Raw genomic sequence first — 24,643 nt, 5'->3', positions numbered from 1 at the left:
GAAGATGGATGAGTGATTTGGGATGAGGATGTGGGTGGTTGACTCCGCGGTGAGGGGGTTGAAATGGACGAAGTAGATGAAAGAGTCTCACTGTCAGACTCTAGTGGTGTTTTCCTTGCTCTTTTCCTGGTAGGGAGAGGGAGTTCACTTGGTTGAATACCAAATTTTTCACTCTTCAATCTGGTCAGGGGATGAGCAGGGTTGTACTGCGAAGTCACGCTGCTGTGAGATTTATCAGACCTCTGAGAAAAAATAGAGAATCCCTGGAGTTTACGAATCAAAGTTTGAATTTCAGGGGGTTCAATGATGAGTTGGTCTGATATATTAGGGTAGGTAGCAGCGGTGGATACTCGAGTGACTTCTAATTCCGGGTTTGACCGTACTGGAGAAGTCGGGGGAGTTGATGAGGGTGATTTACTCTCAGAATGGTATTTGGATTTTGACTTAGTTGCCATTCATAGTTCGTGCCCTCCTTCTAGTGCCAAATATGTTGAGGGCCCTAAAATCGGGTCAACAAAAAGGGGGATACCCACCCGGTCCGGAACCTGGTTGGCGGCTCCTTGCCCGTTTGGCGTAGCAGGTCCGACTGGGGATAATGGGACCAGCTTTCCAATCTAAAGGATGTGTGTGTGTGTGTGTAGATTTTGATGATGCTAAACTAGAGGTAATTTTAAGCTAATTTAATTCTAAACTCTAAACTGACTCTCTACTACTGTAATCTAACAAAAAACAACATATCTAATCTATACTAACCCGGGGTAGAATTCTTCTATTATGCGATCTAAAAAGATTTCATACAATAACTGGTAATAAAGATCATTCAGCTATCATAAGAATATAAATCAATCAAGATAAACCATTCTGCATAAGAAGTTAGGCAAAACAGTTGTGAACAGCATATCGCATAATCAGTTATTCATATGTCAAGCACAAATAGATGACTCCACCGTACAAAAGTGCCAAATGGTAACCCACACATTCATACATTAACATATAAACAACTCAGCTGTATATCACTCTAAGAATATAAGCAGAAATTAATCAAGAGATAAAAGTACCATTTATGACTGATTTCACTTACAAACTTCAAGCAATAACGATTTATCTCTACTTACTTCTAACATCTACTAAGAGTACAGAAGTGCAACATCAGTAGCAGACATTAAAATGCAAACATAAATAAATCTCGATCCATCCATTCATCAAAAACCCCCTCCGAGGGTGCAAAAGTGCATGTTCTGAGGACAAGTTTTTTGACAAATTTCCGGACCCTTCTCCAAATGCCATGAGAAGGGTTAAATACTACTAACTAACTAATCTTAATTACACAAATTTAGGAAACGGCTTCAAATGACCGCCCTTTTACTAAAACAAATTTATTTCTAAAAATTGAATCTAATTTCTAACTGTTTCTGTATCTGCTCCTTAGTGCTGTAAGCAATGCAAGGTTCGCCTGGAAAGAGTCGGCTGGTTGTCTTTTTCTTTTGCTCAAGCGATAAAAGTAGAAATAACAAAAGCTGGCACCTCTTTCCGAAAAACTAGAAGATATTTTGAAAATCTTCCTCTGGCTGGGTGTATTTGCTGTGTGTATACTTAGTATAACCCAGATTTCTTTCAAACTGATTGTGTTGTTGCTATTTCGGTTTCCAGCCGTGCGAATGACTCAATGAGTTAGGGATTTCGTTGCCTGAACAATCTTCCATATTGAAAATTGCTTCCGTTCTTTGTTCCAGGCTTTTCTGAAGCGTCCTCCCTCTTTAGCGTTTTTCTTTTTGCTTTACCCAGTCTGAGCTTCAGGATCTTTTGCAAACATGCTGCTTTTGTGCACCTTTGACTCTGAGTCTTGGATAGTCTATTTTCATCAGTGTCTATTGAGTGATACTCTGGAATCCGCGGCCCTGCTGCATGCGGCATCCATTTGCGAAGGCATCTTCTCTCTGTTCTTCTAGTATTGGCGCTTTCCCCTTTTCCTTAGATGTTTCCTGCATATAGATTTATATTAGTTGCTGCCTTACAGTTTACGCAAAGGAAAAGAGAAATAACGAAAAGATTGACATGAAAGCTTTAAGTTCTAATGAATGCATAATCATGACACTCATAATGACTTTACTCTTCGAGAAACGCAACACGATCATCCTTGGATACTCAGGCGTGCAATCATTAATTTCCCTTAAGGTGTGCGCTCAATTTTGGGTTTACAGATCATGCCGAAGAAACTTTGCGATGAGTGGTTTCTGCGATTCGCATCACAGCAATTAATAGTCTCATTCATCGCAAGATCACAGTTTGTAAGATCGCAAATCGCAAGATCGCATTTTTCATTTGATCACTGTGCGTCGCTTATGCGACGTTGCGATGTGCGACGTCGCATATCGGCCGTCGGCGATTCCTTAGGTTTCCTTTTAAGGGCGCTTTCAAAATATGCGATGCGATGAATTTCGCATCGCTTCTTTGCAGCTTATTTATGCGCATAGGAAAACACTTCACTCTCTCTTTGCGATGCGATATAGCTTTTAGGGAGTTAAATACAAAAATTTTGATAAAAATATTTTTTGGGATTTTTTGTTAAGGGTCCCCCTTTACTTGATGTTATCGCTAATACCAAACAAAGAGGGGGGTTGTTGGTCACCACAACAGATCCATCCACTGATCAAACAAACCAACTAGGATTTTCCGCATCCAGATGGCCTCACATGTTGCCTGACATGTAGCCATGTATTCTGCCTCTGCCGAGCTGAGTGCAACCGACCTCTGTTTCCTGATGTACCAAGAAACTATCACTAACCCAAGGTTGAAAATCCCTCTTGATGTGCTCTTCCCATATGATGGACTCCCTACCCGATCTGCATCACCGAATCCCTGTAGCTTCACTCCCTCTGCCCATATGTACCATAATCCATACTAAAATGTGCCTATGAGGTATCTCAATACATGCTTTGTCGCCTTCCAAAACATCTTCGTAGGTTGAACCATCGCTTCACTCAGATGTTTCAATGCATTGCACAAATGTGGTCATGTGTTCACTAAGTACACCAGTGAACCCACAAGCTGCCTATACACAGTAGCCTCTACCTCTTATCTTGAAGTAGTAACCTCCATCCTCCAGTTACCTGCTAGAGGAGTCTGCATGGGCTTGCACTTCTCCATGTGGAATCTCCTGAGTATCTCATTGGCATACTTGCCCTGAGACACAAACAACTCCCCATCCTTCTACCACACTTCCATGCCAAGGAAGTAATGCATGAGACCCATGTATTTCATCTCGAATTCTCTTACAAGGTCCTCCTTGCAACACACGATCAACTGATCATCACCAGTCAATATGAGATCATCAACATAGAGAACGATGATCAACAGCTTACCTTCCACCATGATGTGGTATAGGTTCGCATCTGATTCACTCTTTGTGAAGTCAACCCGGTGAAGTAGTTGTCTATCCTAGTGTACCAAGAACGAGGTGCTTGCTTCAGCCCGTACAACGCTCTCTTGAGTCAACACACATGCGACTCATGATCAAAGGTCTCAAAACCTTCCGACTTATCTATTTACACCTCTTCCTTAATCTCGTCATTGAGGGATGCATTCTTCACATCCATCTGATGGATCTTCCAACCCATCTGTGCTGATAATGCCAACATAGATCTAATAGATGATTACCTTGCAACAGGAGAAAAATTCTCATCATAGTCAATCCCCTTGACTTTTGAAATGCCACGAGCAACAAATCTTGCCTTATTCTTCTCCACACTATGATCAACAGCTTGCTTTACCTTGTAAAGCCAACAGGAACTCACAACTGACATGTTCTCCAGTCTCGGAACCACGTCTCAAACACTGTTACGAACTATGGAGTCATACTCCTCCACCATAACATCAACCCAAATCGGCTGCTGCACTGCTTCCTCAAAGGAAGATGGATCGGTCTCAACACATTCACCAGCAAGGGCCATGTATCTAGTGTACCTCTCAGCTAACCTCCTCAGTCTGCACTGAGAATATGGTGCTCCCACATTCTCTCTCACATCCTCCAACAATCTGTCAGCTTCTCTTATGTGCTTCCATCCATCTCTGGAATACTCTGCTGGAGTGGATGTCTCCACTCCTAGAACCTCTCCATGCAGCTACTCTGCATCAATCTAAGGCTCCTCCTGCTTAGGAACCAACAGTTCCTCCATAGCATGTAGTTGGAGCTCCCTCTCAAGGGAAACTTGCATCGCCTTCTGCTCATCAAACTTGAGATCACTACGAACCATTGTCCTCCGACTGGTAGACAAGTACACTCAATAGTTGTGAGGTGTATCAGTGTACCCCAAAAGTATCCCCAACTCTGTTGTTGGCTCAAGCTTCTTCCGTGCATCCTTTTTCACATGGAAATATACTGATGAGACAAAGATCATAAAGTGACCCGCATCTGGTCTCTTACCAGAGAAAGCTTCCTCTAGTGTCTTCATCCCAAGTATGCGATGCGGGCTTCTATTATACAAATAGACCGTTGTGTTGCATGTCTCAGCCCACAAGTGAAGTGGTAGGCCTTGGTCATGTAGCATTGCTCGTGTTTCCCCTACAATAGTTCTATTCTTCCTCTCAACCATCCTATTTTGCTGAGGGTTATGAGGTGTTGTCAACTCTTATTTAATTCCTTCCACTGCACAGAAGTCCTTAAACTCTTGAAAGACATATTCTCCTCCATTGTTGCTTCTCAAGGCCTTTATCTTCTTCCCTGACTCTTTCTCGACCAAAGATTTGAACTCATGAAACTTTGTGAAATTTTGGTCCTTGTTCTGCACGAAATAAATCGAACATTTACGAGAATAGTCATCAAAGAAAATCACATAATACCTTTGCTTCCCTATGGATGCTGTCAAGAATGGTCCATGCAAATCAGTATGAAATCACTCTAAGGTAGCCTTTTCTCAACTGTCTTGATCATGAAAGGAAGACTTGGTGTACTTTCCCAAGATACAAACTTTTCATTTGTCAACTTGCTCAAGTTTACCTTTGGGAAGTCCTGTAGATATCTACTACATTATCTTCAAAGCTGCATCATGTAAATGGCCCAACTGCCTATGCCACAACTCACCAACATCTTGGCTTTGCACTAATTATGCTTTCGTACTAAATGCCGCATAATAATCTACCTCTAGTTTATAGAGATTCTTCACCCGAATCCCTATCCTCTTGGTCTGACCAGTGGCTATGTGTCTTAGGAACGCCTTTCTTTTACTGAAGACAACATTGTAGCATTTTTCCTCCAACATCGCGACCAATACCAAGTTCTTCTTCAATCCAGGCACATACATCATATCTGTCAAGGTGAGAGGAGCTCCATGCTCCCTTTGAAAAGAAACCGTGCCCACTCCTGAAACACTATACCTTCCATAATCACCCATCTCTATGCGCATATTGAGGTATTTCTCCTCCAAGGCGCTGAATAAACTTTTATCATTGGTCATGTGGAATGAGGCTCCACTGTAAAGATACCAGACACAACCCATCATTGATGACACCATGCATGCAATGAGGGTAAAGTCCATTTCGAACTAAGAGACTAATGCCTCACCTTCCGATCCTTCCGAGTACCCCTTCTTGGACTTCGTCGATGGGCACTTAGTTGCATAATGTCCCATCTCATGACAATTAAAGAATCTCACTTTAGAAATGTCACCCTTCTTCCCTCCATGAGAAGAATTCGATTTGGAATGGGAAGCCTTCCCTTCCCTTTCCTTGCCTTACTTGCTAAGGCTGGATTTTCTTCATCATCATCCATGGATGAAGAACCATCTCGTGTGCTCCTCCTGATCTCCTCCTGCATAAGATCCAACCACAGTCATTCCCAATCTGGTAGTTTCTCCCTTCCATTCATAGATTCATAGTAGCTATTCCAACTCTTTGGAAGGCTAAGGAGAGTGAGGCTCACCATATCATCATCGGCAGTAGTTATTCCCACACTACCAAGCTCATCTCTACAGGTGGTGAGCTTGTTCATATATATGGAAATAGTATCACCCTTCTCCATAATGATTCTTCAGAGCTTATCCTTGAGTGCCAATTTCCTCTGGTCACTACTATTTTGGTAGAGGTCCTTCAATGTCTTCCACGTTGAAAATGGAGTATCCTTCCCATGGAGACTTGAGACAATATGGTCCCTAACTCTCTCAAGGATGATCTGTCTCACCTTCGCCACACACTTCTTCCACTCAACCAATTCTTGTGCATTAGTTGAAGCTAGCTTTTGGATTTCTTGATCAATGAATTCCTTCAAGCCATTGTCTTATAATACAGCCTCCATTCTATCTTTCCATGCTATGTAATTCGAGCTACCTTCCAAGGCATACTCGAGTATCAAGCCATATAATGCCATTGGCCAACCTTGAAGTATGATATGAATTCATTTTGCACTTGCAACCTTGAACTTCAAACTATGAATTCTCTTCTCAGTATACTATTCACAACTCTGTTACTATCTATAAAATTTCTACAAATTCAGCTCTGATACCATGTAGAAAATTTCTACAAATCCAGCTCTAATACCATGTAGAAAATCTAATGTAGGTTAACCCGATAATGCAATATAAATCAAAGCAGAATACTCTAACCTACTTCTACTATCAATTTGTGGAAGCTTAAAGATCGAGCTGAACAATATAACCAGAAGAAGAAGAATCAATGCACAATACACATGAAAATTCTTTGGGGAAAGCCTCAGCTAAAAACCCCACTATCGATATTATCATACAAGGTGGAAATACATAGGAATTATACAAAGCTTTAGCTCTCACAACTAACCAGCTCTTAGTACAATCCTCATAGATGCTCACAGGAAATCTTGGCTTCTCTCAAGCCTTCCTCTCTACCCTCCAAGCTAGTATTTCCTTGTGTTGTTCCTTTGGGATGATTCTCCTTAAACCAAGTGGAAAACCTCTTCTACCTAGTGGATGATCTCTTGATCTCACACACTGTTAGAACTGCGCAATCCTCAAGGATTGATTCCTTGACTGCATGCATGAGTTCTTTTATAAGAAAACACATGCAACTAATAGTACATTATCCTTGACTTTAATCTCAACTGGGTCTTTATCAGAATAGACATGCATGAGTTTCTGATGATGGAATTTTCAGTTAACTGGAGTAGCACTAGTTGAGTGCATGCATGCATTAACTGATTGTTAACTCTCTATTAGTTCCTCAAACAGTTTGGAACTAATTTAACTGGACTTAACTCAATAAACTGAGTTAACTAATTACAACTCAAATATAACTCAATCTTATCTCCTTAATTTAAGGGTTAACTCTTGCATGACTTCAAAAAGACTTCTAACTTTAATTTCTCCAAATAATTAATTCAAAATGAATTAATCAATTATTTCCAAGTAGTTGTTAAGACTAAATTCGATTTTAATTCACAATTTAATTCAAGGAAAAATTAAATTGGAATATTCTTGTTTCCATATTTCAACAACTTTGTGCTTCAATACCGTGCCATGCACCCTAAGGGAAGAGGGAATGATGAAGGCTTCATGCTTCAAGACTGCACCATGCACCCTAAGGGAAGAGGGAAGGATAAAGGCTGCAGGCTTCAAGGCTGTGACATGCATTTTTAAAGAGACATTGAATCCTTTCTTTTCCGTAGTGTGCCATGTTTTTCCAAACTAGGCTTCATTGTTCCATGGAGCGCTTCATTTTTTTGAGGTGTGCTTTGTAGTTTTGAAATGTGCCTTATTATTCCAAAAATCATTTTTGAAGGGAGAGAAGTTCCTTGTTCTTATGAAGTGCACACAAATGGTCCTAGTTCTTCTGAAGTGCACTTTTTCACTGAGTGTTTGAAGTGTGTTCAAGCTAGGGAGGGCGTATTTCTCTCCAACAGTGGCTTCTTATTCATTTGGAATGTTATTTTCATTGGTGGAGGCAGAAAAAGGCTAGGTCACTTGTCCTAGGAAGTACTAATATTATGAGATAGGGGGGAGACCTTAGAAAATACTTAATGCACAATTATGGAAGGAAAATATTTGACAATGAGGCTCATGAATAAGTTGCACTCGTCACCTAGTAATAGGGCTAATGCCTTTAAAACTTGCATTGATTAGAGGAAAAAATGAAGATGACACTTGGAAAATGAGAAAGGCCTTCAAAGTGACACATGCCATAGAAAATATAACATGAAAATACCACTTATTAAAGTGAAAGCAAGTCAAAACAACGACTGTGAATTTGAAAGTGACACTTGTGGAAGAGAAATTGTGTAAAATATCACGGTTGAGAAAACTCACCAAAATAGAAGTACAAACACAACCAAGGTGAGGGATATTTAGCCAATTTAATGTTCTTAAATTTTCAACATAAATTATCGACCAGGGCAAGTATACTGATGAAGCACAAGTGCACTATATGTGCTAGAAGTTATTTTATGTTGTTAAGATATCTATGCTATTGTTAAGGTCTAAATTTAGAATTAATATGTAGATGGTTTTACTGGCTATATTAGAGTATTGTCCCTAAAATCTGTTAGCTGGTTATTCTAAAATTAATCAAGTTTTGTGGATGGTTGGAGAGTGATCCTAAACTCTACTCTATTAGTCTGTTTTTGTTTTTTTCTTGAATTTTGTGTTGCATCCAAACTAGACTAACTACGAAAGCATGTACAAAAGAGATCTATTCTATCGAATTGAAAATGAATAATTCTTGAATTCAGTTTCCAAGAAAAATAATGTCACTCCTTCATTATTGCAGCTTCACTCAAACAAGAACTAAAATTGATAATCTAAGACACAATCAAACTATTAAATGAGATAGTTGAATTATACTAGGTAGAAAGCAAATAAGATGATCAAATTGTACCAAGTATAAAGCAAATAAAATAACATAATTATGTTAGGTAGAAATCAAAGGAAAACTATTTACAATCGATTCAAAACATGTACTAGACATAGGGGCCCTCCACGAGACAGTCGACAATCTTTAATCAACATAGGATGGGAAACATGAACCAAAGTTTATTACTCACAAACAATTTCAACATGATGTTCTTCAAAATTTACATACAGCGGCACACACCAAAACACAGAGTGGCCATTTCTCTTATAACATTTCTCCAAATAAAAATATGAGAGTTTTAAGCCTACATATCTTTATTACGATCCCTATTAAACCAAACTCTATAGTTGAATAATTGATTTTCTATTTGGAAAAGAAAATCGATAAGATTTTGGGAAATTCAAACTCTGTTCCGTCATATAATCTTGCAGTTGACTTTGAGGTTGACTGTATTAGAGTGCGATCATCTTGAAGGATTATCTTGAGAGAATAGGAAAGAATCCATGATGGGATCATTCCTCATCCATCCATATCCTCTTTTGTTGAGTTGGTGCATGCGAACCCTGTCAATAATGGAGGTAGTTGCGGAAATGTGCATTAGCTGCAGAATGAGGCCAATTCTGTAGCTGAATGCAAACTTTAATAAAATAATAAGTATATAGACAAAATATGAAAAAGTGGACATGTAAGTGCTTACCTTAACAAAACCTTATGTCAATGTGATTTATTTAGGTGATAGGAATAGGGAATAGGAGAAAGGAAGAAGTATGGGAAAAAAGGGTGTCAAGGTAATGCAGTCCTTGGACTCTACATTCCCCCACATTGGAGGTTTTGTATGTCCTCATACAACTCATCATTGTCATTCTCTTGTGTCTTCTGGTTATCACATTCAGGATTCACTTTCTTCTTGTTTTTGGCAATGACTGGCATTCTTGGTTTCTTCATGAGGATTTTATATTTTAGGTTGATGATTTCTCTTTGCATTTCCCTATTTTCTTTCTTCAACCTCTTATTCTTTTTGTACCATAAACTCAAGTGAAGAATAAGGTTGTCACTCTTTGCAATTTGAATCCCATTCTTTGATTTCAATGTCTAATTTTCATTTTTGAAATATATATTCAATGTCTCCATCTGAAAGGTCTCTTGCTTTAAAACATTAGATGCCGAAGGTTCTTGTGGCTCATTGAACTGATTGCTTGCTTCTCCTAAGCTTTGGATTGATTCTTTAGTTACTGATTCCTTCCATTCTAATGACTCTATGTAGTCATAAATTTCCTGTTGAACAAGATCAACACCTGGATTGTGCACTAGACTTCATCGAGGTGAACTGAAGCGGGGTGATGACACCCTTGGTGATAGTTTTGGTGATCCTTTTGGAATGTCTTCAGGGTCTTCAATCGACTCCTTCTCCTCAAGATAGATATATTTTGTAGCTCTTGAGACTGCTTGTTGCATCGTGTTCAATTTGGTACTTCTCCTTAGTCCTAAGGTCCATAATCACTGAGCTTTCCTCTTTTTATCTTTTGGCTTCTCTTCCTGAGGAAGGATACTGGTTTGTGGTAAATCCTCTATTATTTTGCTAGCTTTCTTTCTTCTAAAATTCACTTTTTTCATTTTCGGCAAAATATCCGCTATGGGTAGTTCATCCTCTGATAATTCCTATTAAGACTGGGGCTCTTGTTCTTTTATTGTTTCCATTGTTCTCTTCCTTCCCCTAAGAATTCTACTATTGTTGAGTTGTTCAGGGGCTCTTTCTTCAAAATGATTCCTTAGCAGAAAATTTTCCTAGTTGTTACCTATACGCTGAAGGTGAAACTCAATCAAGATATTTATCAATCCATGATGGTACATGGTATTGTCTTTGAATTGAATTTTCTTTTAAACATTCATGGAAATTTTCTTAAGACTATGCAAGAGGAAGTAAGGAAGATTCATTTGGTGTTCTTCAAGAAAATTCATCATTATCCTAATGTGGTAGAAATACATGTATCCAAACTGACCTTCACAAGTAATAAATTTCTGAAGTACAAGGAGAAAATTCCTCCATTTATTCTTAAGGGATGTACTAGGAATACCCTTTTTGAAGATGGTGGTGTCCATGTTTGGATTTTTCATGAAAAATTTCCAATATTCCCCATTGATTCCTCTATTTTTGAACCATTTTTCTCCACTTCTGGGTAATTCAGTAGCTTCTATGATCAGGGACTCTGTTATGGTGAACTTGTTGTCTCCTATTTCAACCTTCATTCGATCAAAAGAACATGCAAAAGTCTTCGTCACCTCCCTATGGAAACCATCAAATTTCTCTATGAATTGTAACTATTGTACTTTCTGCAACAACTCCCTGGTCTGAGGATATCCTTCTAAGAACTTATTTCCTACTGGTTCGGTTCAGAAAATAACACCCATTATGGAAGATGCTTTGTCTCAAGGACTATGCACTTGACAAGAAAAATGGTGTTGGTAGGGTTTCGTTCCGTGGTGGAGAGATGGAGAGGCTATGTGACTTTGAAGAAATGGGAGAACAAAATAGGTGAATTATAATGAAGGTTGTGGGGATGAACTAACCACTAGAGTGCATTCAAAATAATGATTCAATGATTACTTCGATAGATTTAGAATGGGTACAAGACAGGAATTTTGTAGTTGATTAGGATGATTTTGACAAGCGACCATCACCCACGATTTGCAATGATTTCATTTTATATTGGTAGTGCTATGTCCTCTTAGTTCATATATAAAATATATTAATCCTCATTGTAAAATTAAAGTATCACATACCTTTGACTAATTTTCTAACCTTATTTATCCTTTGATATCTTATGCAGGTACTTTGCACTGTCAATTATTCTTCAATTCGAATCACCAAGTGTTCTTATCAAGTTGGCTACAAAATTTTTATTAGAGCTGCAGAAACTTGTTCGATCTACAGTTTGTTATTTGATCTGAATCAGATCCATAAACGACTGTCATAGAACCATGACTATATCGGGACAAAACAAATCCTTGAAGAATCCAAAACACCAATCGAAAACACCCTGAACCAGTGGCCATGGCAGCCGGCGCGGAACGACAAGGACCTCGGCCAAAGCGTGCTGACCGAGGCCCATGGAGACTATGCAGGAGGCCGATGTAGCCCCTGGGAGCCCCGGAATGGGAAAAGGAGCTGATTTTCGATGTGCGATTAGCGCCTAGTGAACAGGACTGAAATGGTAGAGCCTTAAGCACTCGGTCACATTGGGAGCCAGAGGACCGTGGGCGGAGAAACGAAAAGCGCCATTGTACGAAGGTGGGACCCAACACCTTGAAACCGGTGGTTTGATCGGGGTGCCCTTGAACAGTAAGAGGTTTTGGAGAAAGCGGAGCGATCACACTCAGCGATTGACGCATGGCAGCGGAGGTGATAGAAAAAACCGCCGTGATTGCGCGTTATCAGTTGAGCAAGTCAACCGTGCTTGACTTGCGTATGACGTTAGATCTGTAGGAGCCCAGATCGGATGGTTGAGATTGCGTCTGATAGACAGAGCGGAATTGATAGGGAATTAAGCCGTGATTTAAGGGGATTTGGAATCTGTTGACCGCCATGGTGGAGAAAGAAATGAATCGATGAATAGGCTAGCGTTGTTCCGATGAAGACACGTGGCTACTTCCTGAGCATTCATGCTAACGCTGAACAGGGAACTCCCAGCACACAGGAGGAAGGAGAATCGACACAGGAAGGAGAGGAACCGAACAGGCATGGAGGTCAAATGGATAAAGCCATGAATAGAGACAGTTGAATGGAGATCAAGAGAGAGAACGAAGAGTCCAAGTGACCAAGAGAGACAGTGAACAGTGAACCCTGGGAGGAGGACTGAGCACAGAGAGCTTTAAAGCGAAGCAGAGGAGACAGAGGGCCGAGCTGACGACAAGCAACATCGAGCACTAGAGAGCTTGAAGAATCAAGCCTTCCCATAGAGGAATCTATCTAGATTGAGCATCACAGTTGGCTCTTTCCACTGTAGACCAAGGGTCACAGAGCTGGTAGGAAGGACAAGAGTCTATGTACTCCAAGTGGCTTGGGGAATCCAAGAACCACCCTGCCAAGAAAAAACTGCTTCAGGAGAACTCATATTGAGTCCCTGCATTGTAATTTCTCTGCTGAAAGACACAATAAAACAAGGCCACCACTGAAGCTGGACTGGAGACATAGCCCTGGAGAATAGGGTGAACTCCTTATTAAAAAGTGCTTGTGTCTTTGTGTTGCTCACTATATTTCTCTACTATCTTTCCATTTATTTTCTATGTATTGGCAATCTAATTGATCTGTTGTTTCAATAACACAGAACACACACACACCAGCACATGGGTCTGTAATACCTTTTGTTTAATAAATCTTCAACTAAGGTCATTCATAGGGTGATTATCAGATCAAGTGGTATCAGAGCTCTAGGTTGTAAGGTTGGACAAGCTTGTGTTGGTTTCGTTGTGAATTCTCACTAGATCAAAGCTCAAATTAGGAGAAGGAGAGTTGGTGGAAACTAATCCTGAAATTAGGAGAGTCTATTCTCGGAAGACAATGTCAGAAGAAGGTTCTATAGGGCCAGACTCTCAATTCATAGAAAGTTTCCTAGCTATAAATTATATGGTAGAAGAAATATATAGGGACTTTGGAAAGCATAAGGGTGAAGATTCATCAGGCTATAAGCAAGATAAAGAAGAAGATGAATCTCATTCCCATGACCACTCCAAAGGAAAGGGGAAAGAAGAAAGCTTCCCTACACCTCCTAGTAGTCATGTGCATAATAAGAAGGCATCTTTGATTAAGTTAGATGTTAAATTTGATTTACCTACATATGATGGAGAGCTAAATTCTGAAAAGTTGGACAATTGGATTAGACAAATTGATGTGTATTATAGCGTACAGAATATAGACTCAGACAAGAGCAAGATTCAGCTGGCAAGCCTTCGCCTAGGGGGCACTGCCTTGGTATGGTGGGAAGGCAGAACCCAAGCTGATATGAGGAAGCATGGTAAGACCATCTCTGTCTGGAGTGAATTTCTTACTGCAATCAAGAAGCAATTATATCCATTGGCCTACATGCAACAAGCCATGATGAGTTGGCAAACTCTTCGGCAGTTGAAAGGGAAAAGTGTACAAGGGTATACTCAAGAGTTCAGAAAGAGAGCATTGATGTTGGGTATTTCATTAGACTCACCAGAAACTCTTTTGAAGTACATTTGTGGTGTACATAGCTACATGAGGCACACCATCCTCATGTTTAATCCCACTAGTATAGATGAGGTATCTGTATAAGATACTCATATAGAAGCTAGAGGAAAGAATAGAAATCTAGAAGTTGGGGGACCATCCCAACCCACTGTAAACAAGAGCAAGGGGAAAAGAAAGCAGAAGTGGAAAGCAAGGAAGGCTAACACTGCACAAAAAGGCAAAGCCTCATGCACCCACTGTAAAAAGGAGGGGCATGATGGTGAGCACTGTTGGATTCTGCATCCAGAGCTGAGACCTAAGAAGTCCGAGGGCAAGAAGAAGAAGACTGTTGCAGCTATTCAGAAAGATTTGGGGTCAGACTCGGGAGATGAAACAATCATTGCAGCCATAGGTATAAAAGGTAAGATTTTTGAAGCATCTACTAGTAATTTTGTTCAATCTGTTATTGATGAAGAACATGAGAGAAAAAGGCATGAGCTTTTTCATATTCGAGTTGTTTCCAAAAATCAAAATATTGATACTTTGTTTGATGGTGGCTCACAAGTAAATCTGATTTCTGAAGCAATTGTAAAGAAATTGGGATTAGCAACTACACCTCATAAGAAGCCATACCCATTAGGATGGTTGAATGATAAAGCACAACTACAAGTGACTTGACAGTGCAAACACAAGTTTTATTTTGGGTCAGCATTTGTAGATGCGATTGAGTTAGATATAATTCCTTTGGATATATGTGAAATTGTTTTAGGAAGTCCTTACTTGTATGACAGAAAGGCTATTTTCTATAGAGTTGAGAACAAGTATCTACTTGTTAAAGATGGAGTTGAATACTTTGTAAGAGCTCATAAGTTTAAGAATAATTATACCCTCATAAACTCGGGACAGATGAAAATAATGATAAATTCATGAAAATAGTTCTTACTAATGGTTGTAAAGGAAAAGAAAACTGATAAAACCAATGTATTTGAGGGATGTAATTCTGACCAGCAAGCTGATATAGAAAAGATTGTTTCAAAGTATGATGTCTTGTTTCAAGAACCTTAAGGTCTGGCACCCAAAAAGGGAATAGTACATGATATTATTTTGCAACAAGATGTTCCTTTGCCTAACATTGGGATGTACAGGTTATCTGCTTTAGAGAATGATGAAATCAAGAAGCAGGTGCAAGAGTTGCTCAAGAAAGGGTTCATCAGGCCTAGCACATCACCATGTGGGTCACCCATTGTTTTGGTGAGAAAGAAAGATGGCTCATGGAGAATGTGCATTGACTACCGAGCACTGAATAAGATAACACTCAAAAATCATTATCCCCTTCCTCGCATAGATGATCTTTTAGATCAATTGAAGGAAGTTGTTTATTTCACCAAGCTGGATTTTCACAGTGGATACCATCAGGTCAGAGTTTCAGAGCACTATACATGGAAGACTGCTTTCAAAACAAAGCAGGGATTGCATGAATGGTTGGTTATGCCTTTTGGCTTGACTAATGCCCCTGCTACTTTCATGAGATTAATGAATGATGTACTCAGACCTTTTCTTGATGATTTTGTTATTGTCTATCTAGATGACATTCTGGTTTTTAGTAAAACGTGGGAAAAACATTTAAAGCATGTTAAGCAGACATTAGATGTTTTGAAAAGAGAAAAAATTTATTTTAAACTCTCCAAATGTGAATTTGGCAAAACCTCTCTAAATTATTTGGGCCATATAGTAGGGGGAGGTGAATTGAAAATAGATCCCTCTAAAGTAGTAGTCATTGTAAACTGACCTAAACCCAAGTTTGCTACAGAAGTGAGAAGCCTCTTAGGAGCAGCACAGTATTGGAGGAAGTTCATTTCAAATTTTTCCTCAATTGCAGCTCCCTTACATGCTTTGACAGGATTGAACAGGTGTTTCAGTGGGGAGGCAAACAGCAGAAAGCCTTCGACACCTTGAAAGAAAAAATTAGTACAACACCTGTACTAGCACTGCCAGATCTACAAAGACCATTTGAGATCCAAACTGATGCCAGTGACTATGCCATGGGAGTAGTGTTGAAACAGCACGGTAAACCCATATGTTATCAATATGAGACTTTTAATCCTACAGTAGTCAAGTATCCTACCTATGATAAAGAATTGTATGCATTAGTTCAGAGTGTGAAAAAGTGGAAACATTACTTAATGGGAAAGGAAACAGTAATACATACTGATCATCAGCCACTTCAATACCTACACTCCCAAACTAAATTGCAACAATCAAGACATTACAAATGGATGGGTTCTCTACAAAAGTTTCATTTAGTCATCAAATATAAAAAGGGCATACATAACAAGGTTGCAGACATGTTATCTAGACCCATTATAAATGCATATACCATACTTAAGCATAATTTTGTGCTACATGAAAGCTACATAGAATAGTATGCTCAGGATATGGACTTTAAAGATGTATATGCAACTTTGAGTCAAGGCAAAATAGTAGAAGAATTGGACTATCATGTAAAGGACCGACCCTTATATCATTGTGGGAAACTCTGCATTCCACAAACTGAGAGAGAAAAGATAATTAGGGAAGCACACACTTCTCTGATATCAGGTCACTTTGGGGTAAGTAAAACAGTTGCACAGCTGCAAAGGTTCTGCTATTGGCCAGGAATGAGTGAGACAATTTCTAGATATGTAAAGGGGTGTGCTATGTGTTCTAAAAGCAAGCCCAACAATAGAAAACTAGGCTTGTACACTCCATTACCAGTTCCTTCTCACCCTTGGGAAAGCATTTCCATGGATTTTGTTGGAGGACTGCCTAAATCTAGGAAAGCTCATGATTATATATATGTTGTTGTGGATAGGTTCAACAAAATGTGTATTTTGATACCCTGTAGTAAACAGATTACAGCTGAACAAACTGCAAAATTATTCTTTGAACATGTATGGGTTAATTTTGGATTACCCACTTCTATTATATCTAATCGAGACACCCGATTTGTGGGAAATTTTTAGTCCGGTCTGTGGGAACTAATGGACACCAAATTAAATAAAAGCACAGCTTTTCATCCACAAACAGATGGCCAGACAGAAGTAGTTAACAGGACAGTGATCCAGTTACTGAGAGGATATTGCAGCAAACACCCTAAGCTTTGGGATGAACACTTGTGTTATGTGCAGCATGCTTAAAATAGAGCCAAACACTCTTCTACCCAGAGATCTCCTTTTGAGACCTGCTTTGGTTTCATACCAAGGTCTCCCTTGGATTTTGTCTTTGTTAAAGATACCATGGTTGATGGACACAATGATGTGGACAAGGCAACTAGGTTCATTGAACAGATCCAGGAGATCCACTAGATAGTACAGGAATAGCTGGAAAAGATCCAGGCCAAGTACAAGTCTAGGCATGATAAGCATCAGATGGAGCATAGTTTTCAAGTTGGAGACCAAGTCTGGCTGTATATCAGCAAGGACAGGATGCAAGGTGAAGGTAAGAAGATAAAACCTATCAGGTATCGACCCTTCAGGATACTTGAGAAGATTGGTGAAAATGCTTTTCGCCTTGATCTGCCAGCTTACATGCACATCTACTCAGTTGCAAATGCAGATTGCTTGAGGTTGTTTGAACCTTCAATGCTTGAGGACCCTGAAGAGTAGAGTCAATTGCCTTCTGTTGACGACCTGCTACCTGAATATCTTAATGAGTTGCAGGACGATACAATGCTGGATAGGAAGATAAGGACAATGTGCAGTCGACAGGTGGAATACCTCAGGATTGGGCTTAAAGGTTCGAAGCCGAGCAATGCGAAGTGGATTGAGATTTGACAAGTGAGACAACAGTTTCCTCACTTAGTCGATGCTTGAAGAAAAAAAAAAACAACTTTTGGTGGTCCAAAAGCTTTTCAGTAGGGAGGTCGTGATCCGAATCGGATCCATAAACGACTGTGATAGAACCATGACTATATCAGGACAAAACAAATCCTTCAAGAATCCAAAACAGGAATTGAAAACACCTTGAACCAGTGGCCATGGCAGCCGGCGCGAAATGACAAGGACCTCGGCCAAATCACGTTGACCAAGGCCCATGGAGACTGCGCAGGAGGTCGATGTAGCCCTTGGGAGCCCTGGAATGGGAAAATGAGTTGATTTTCGATGCATGATTAGCGCCTAGCGAAAAGGGATGAAATGGTAGAGCCTTAAGCACTCGGTCACGTTGGGAGCCAAAGGACCGTGGGCGGAGAAACGAAAAGTGCCATCATACGAAGGTGGGACCCACAACCTGGAAACCGACGGTTTGATCGGGGTGCCCTTGAACAGTAAGAGGTTTTGGAGAAAAAGAGCAATCACACTCAGTGATCGACACGTGGCAGCAGAGGTGCAAGAAAAAACCGCCGCGATTGCGCGTTATCGGTCGAGCAAGTCAATCGCGATCGATGTGCGTATGATGTAGGATCTGCAGGAGCCTAGATCGGATGGCTAAGATTGTGTCCGATAGACAGAGCGGAATTGACAGGAAATTAAACCGTGATTTAAGGGGATTTGGAATCCGTTGACCGCCACGATGGAGAAAGAAATGAATCCACGAACAGGCTGGCGCTATTTCGATGGAGACACGTGGCTACTTCCTGAGCGTTCATGCTGATGCCAAACAAGGAACTCCCAACACACAGGCGCAAGGAGAATCGACGTAGGAAGGAGAGGAACCGAACAGGCATGGAGGTCGAATGGCTAAAGCCATGAATAGAGACAGTTGAATGGAGATCAAGAGAGAGAACGAAGAGTCCAAGCGACCAAGAGAGACAGTGAACAGTGAACCCTGAGAGGAGGACTGAGCACAAAGAGTAGTAAAGCCAAGCAGAGGAGACAGAGGGCCGAGTTGACCACAAGCAGCATCGAGCATCAGAGAGCTTGAAGAATCAAGCCTTCCCATAGAGGAATCTGTTCGGATTGAGCATCACAGTTGGCTCTTTCCACTGTAGACCAAGGGTCATAGAGCTGGTAGGAAGGACAAGAGTCTGTGTACTCCAAGTGACTTGGGGAATCCAAGAACCACCCTGCCAAGCAAAATTTACTTTAGGAGAACTCATATTGAGTCCCTGCATTGTAATTTCTTTGCTGAAAGACACAATAACACAAGGCCACCACTGAAGCTGGACCGGAGACGTAGCCCTGGAGAATAGGGTGAACTCCTTATTAAAAAGTGTTTGTGTCTTTGTGTTTCTTACTATATTTCTCTATTGTCTTTCCATTTATTTTCTGTGTATTTGCAATCTGATCGATCCGTTGTTTCAATAACACAGAACACACACACATCAGCACATGGGTTTGTAATACCTTTTGTTTAATAAATCTTCAACTGAGGTGACTCATAGGATTATCATCAGATCATTATTGATTCTGTAGCTGAGGAAAAAAAAAACTTTAGGAAAGGGGCTTTCTTTTTGGAAAAGAGAAAATTTAAGGTGCCAACAAGAGTTGGTTTTCATGTTTATACACTATTTTTTTTTTAATATTATATATATATATAGAGAGAGAGAGATATATAGATATAGATATAGAAAAGTATAATTTCTAAAGTGGAAAAGAAGAAGAATTCTTCTCAACCATCTTCAATTCTGAATTATCTTGGAAAATTTTGACAAATTCTTCTTTTGTCAATGGATTTTGATAAAGTCTAAGTCAATGTCCATTCACTAAAAGAGGAATTTTATCTTCATCAATAGTTTTGATTCTAACTGCACCATTGTCAAAGACATTTTCAACTTCATAAGGTCCAAGCCAGTGAGTCTGGAATTTTCCTTGGAAATTCTTGAACTTTGAATCAAAGAGTAATGCCCAATCTCCTAGATGATATTTTATTTATTTAATGTAATTATCATGCCATATGGATCTCTGTTGTTGAACTAGGCTGGTCTTCCGAAGGCCTTCTTGTCTTATTTCATCAAGCTCATTAATTTGTCTCATCCTTTGCTTATGTGCTTCTGATAAGACAAGATCTAACTAGACTGCTATTTTATAGGTCTGGATCTAGAACTCTTTTGGAAGTAAGACCTGCTTCCCATAAACATCTTCATAGGGAGTAAGTCCTGTAGTTCTTCCCATTCCTTCCTATGTAAGTGTACAGTCCTGGGAAGAATTGCTTCAATCACCTTATTTGTAGATTCAACTTGTCCATTGGCTTGTGGATGGTATGGAGTGGACTTTCGATGTTTGATTTTGTACTGCTCCACAAGCTTCTGCACTAATCTGGATGTAAACTGTCTTCCTTGATCTATTACAATTTCTCTTGGAACACCAAAACAAGTGAAAATATCCTCAAAAAGAAATGAAACTACAGCATTTTCAGTAGCAAAAGGAAGTGCTTTAGCTTCTACCCATTTAGTGATATAATCAATACATACTAGAATATACCTTTTTTTCTTTGAAGGTGCATTGATTTGACCAACAAAATCTAGTGCCCATTTTTCAAATGGTTCAATGAGTACCTATGGCTGTAATGGAATTTCATTTGAAGGAGTGGGTTTTCCCATTCTCTGACAACTATCACATCTTTTAACATATTCCTTGGTATCCTTGAAAATGGAAGGCCAATAATATCCTAAAAGTAAGACTTTTTAAGTAGTTCTTTTATCAGAAAAATGCCCTCCACATGGTTCATGATGGCAGGCTTTAAGTATTTCTGGTATTTCATCTTCTCGAACACATCTTCTGATGATGAGATCTAGTCCTGTTTTGTATAATTCTTCGTTTATCCATAAATAAGATGTGTTATTGTGAACTATCCTCCTCTTTTCTCTAGGAGACAAATGAAATGGAATTTTCCCTGTAGCTAAATAGTTAACAATATCTGCATACCAAGGTGATTTAGTAGATACTATAAAAAGATATTCATAAGGAAATTTGTCTTCCAAAGGTTTGATCATTATTACCATTCTGAATTCTAGATAAAAACTCAGCAATTGTATTTTGTTTTCCAGGTCTATCTAGAATGGTGATGTTAAATTCTTGTAACAATAAGAACCATTTGGTTATTTGTTGTGGGGAAAAGTATCCGACTCGGAATGACCCTATCCCTACTCTAAGGGTGATAGTTCCTTAGCAACAACTGAAAGTAAAGCTTTGATATTTTTCCTTTATGAAAGTACAGAGAAGGAAGAAAAGATTGACCAACCGATATCTTTCGCTTTTGTCAATCCTGTCCTCTCTCTTTGCCTCTTGTTCCCAGCTCCTTGCTCCCTTTGCCGGCCCAGCTACACAAAGATCCTGCAAAAACAAGAGAGGGAAACTACAAGAAACATGTACTCATAACTGATGCATGGATTAGGATGAATCAAATATACAGATAAAGACAATACATCATGGCAATACAAGTATATAGGAGAACATCAAAGCTTTATTGATAGAAGAAAAAGGTTCTGAGAAGGTTACAACCATAAATGGCTCCAATCCAGCAGCACCTCCCCAGCAGCAAGAAATCTCCTCTTCCCCTCTATAAAAGCAATCACCCAATAGCTCTAACTGTAAACCAACAGCACTTCCTTGCTTTGCACAAAATTCCAGCCTCACTAGACCTCATAGAAGAGCTCTATATATAGGAGATTTGGAGAAAGGATGAGTCAGCTTGAGGCTGGCATAAAGCTGACTAGTGTCCTCTCCCACTTTAGTTAATCTTCAGTTCTTGAGTCCACTTGGAGAATCTTGCTTCCACTTGGAGATCAAGACCCTCTTACTCATCATAGGGCGAATCCCTCGAACCAAGTGTCAGTTTGGAAGCTTCCTGGGCAGTTGACACCTTGCAGAATGACTGTGCCACTTGGCCAATCTCGCCCAGCGCAGGTAGCCTTCATTGATTTTGACTTTCAGCGCAGGTACAAGGAGGAGCAGTTGACATTTGGCGCAGATGCTCAGTGGAGCAGCTGACATGATCCAGAAATAGCCTGTTTTTGAGTGTTTTTCAGGTGGAGAACTGATAGGAAGTGCTGTGGTTTGCTGGCCTTGTTCCTCTAGGGGTAAGAACAACATGTTTAGGGACTTTGGATCCCTGTAATTATCGACATTTCATGCTCCATGCTGCGAGGCACAAAAATGTCTATAACAGTTGCCCCCTAAAGTATGAGGCCATTTATCAGGTGAAATGCTTTATCCAGAGGGTCCGAAGTTCATTCAAGTGCTGAGAGGTGCCCTGTAATACAATACAATACAATACATTATTTTTCATTCTGTTTTCATGATCTAGCTGAGGCGGGCATTCCCATGCTCAGCTTTATAAATACATTTTGGTACATAGAACAGACGATCGTCTGATGGTAGACTGATAATTTTCTGCTGAAATTATCATCCTTTGAGTAGGATGATCATCTGCTGCAATGATGTACATATCAAATGTCTTTATATCCTGAATATATATATCACAGCCCGGATGGATGAAACTAGATCCGGGGTCTTCAATCTCTTCCGATCTTCACTCGATGTACAAGTCGATCCATGTGAGAATTTCGCTGAAGTCGAACATGGAAGGACATCGCTTGATTACCGGTCAATGATGTAAACCGTTAACAAGCGCGAGAGGAATCACCGATAAGGATGATGACCCTCAAGGTACAGCAGTACAATTCACATGGTGGGAATAAAGGACTTGGTGTCGACCACCATGCAAAATCCTCTGGTCGAAGGTCATTGATGTATACCTGTCGCCGGAAGTGAGAAACTTGCCATTGAGGCATGCAAGCTTCAAAGTACTGAAGGGGGTGTTCCTAGATCAATTCCTTGGATAATGAGCTGATGTCGACAAGGAGCGATCTGTCAAAGGAGGGCCTTAATGAATCCCACATCAATGACACGGAACGGAGCTAATGATTTTAGTGGAGGTGAAAACAAACTGTGACATATGATTCAGGGTGGCGATCATGAATGGATGAAGGATAATGTATGGCAGTGGATGGGACACGGTTGACACTTTCAGAATGACCTCTCTTGAACATATAACGACACTGATGTGATGGATCGGTAGCATTACCCCAACTATGGATGGTGTGGCGAGGACCATGGTGATGAGACCGGTGAATGAAACAACCCAACCCGATGTGATACGGAGGACATAGTGTCATGTTCAAGAGCGACTTGCTACCATTAAGCTTGTATGTTCTCCCAATTTTTCCCCAGTCATTTCTGACCAGTACCTCTTTATTTTTGTCAAGCTTGAGGAGGATAACATATGCTTGTTCTATAACCTGCCCTTCGGGCAAGCCCATCGCTATGATTTAACGAGCTTAGCGATAGGGAAACTCGTTCTCGTCTAAAGACAAGTTTGTCGCTATTTAATCATTTTAACGAGTCTAACGACAAGGAAAACTCGGTCCTTTTCATTTTTAGAGAGTCTGAAAAGGTACGGAAAGTTAACTCCATAATTCCTTTTTCGTCAGCTAATCCCTTAGGTCCGAAAAAGTATAAAACAATACAGAAGGGATGGGTGTTCGGTACTTTTAACGAGCCGAACAAACAAGCGCTCGATCTTTTTGTGCAATAATCCCTTAGGTCCAAAAAGATTAAAATCTAGAGGAGGGATAGCTTTCCGGTCGCTTTAACGAGCTGGAAGGCCAAAACTCGGCAAACTTTTCATATTTTACGAGTCAGTGAAAAGAGCTCAAAGAAGACTTGTCTTTTGAGGAACGAGTGATGAATAGGGTAGCAGCAGATTCCAGGTACAGGTTGGAATATTCCAATCATGGCAGTGTCACAAGGATGGCTTAGTGAAATCACTCTTCGCAGCTGTTCCTCAAAAGAAGGTAAACAATCATATGGAGATGAACGATTGGCCAAATGAACGGATGGAGGTGATGGCATATAAACACGACCAAGGGATTTTAATATGGCAGTCAAAGGTTACATTTTACCAAGGTTATTTACCGGTTCATTTTTCTGGGTGAGCTTGAACTCTAGGGAAAGATTGCTCACAACTTATGTTTATTTTTTAACAAGCATGAACATTGCTAAAACTGCTCGAATATACCAGTCATAATACAAGGAATGCCTCAGGTGAGGTAATCTTATTTAAGGAGCGATACCTCACTAATTACTCCAATTTGGCAAGTTTTAACTTTTGCCCCACACCCTTTCTTTGTGCAAGCTGGAAACGGCTAATCCTACGAGTTTAACGGGTTAGACCTACAGGTTTAAAGGGAGGACCTAAAAATTTAAAAAATAAATAGTCGTCCCGTGCTTGCACTCCAAAAGGTTCGCATGCCCCCAGGTATAAAGTATAATTTCGAGGCGCTGCCTCTTTCTTATTATCCGAAAAATGGTTTTATTTGCTGCCGCAAACTAAACTCTTTTTCTCGGCGATGTCTATCATTAGGTTACTAAAGATGGCGATCACTTGTTGCAGCAATAGAATCTCTTTCTTTGGAGGCTGCCCCTGCTTATCCTTCAAAACATACGTTTTAATGGGCGAGGCTTGTCTTCAAAGATGGTTACTACTTGCTACCGCAAATAGTTCTCCTCCTTAGGAGAGCCTACTTTTTTAGACAAAGGGAGCGATCCTTCCGCTCACATAACTTTGACAAAAGAATAATATTCTAGAACAACCCTCTCTTCCTTCCTCCGGACGGGGTACGGACTAGTCATATTCTTCTGCGGAAATCAACTTTATACCCAA

Source organism: Pinus tabuliformis, chromosome 4_2 (assembly GCF_031772625.1).
Source record: "Pinus tabuliformis cultivar Carrire ecotype Pingquan chromosome 4_2, CPIR1, whole genome shotgun sequence".
NCBI classification, from domain to species: Eukaryota; Viridiplantae; Streptophyta; class Pinopsida; order Pinales; family Pinaceae; genus Pinus; species Pinus tabuliformis.
This window is presented reverse-complemented; position numbering follows the sequence as displayed.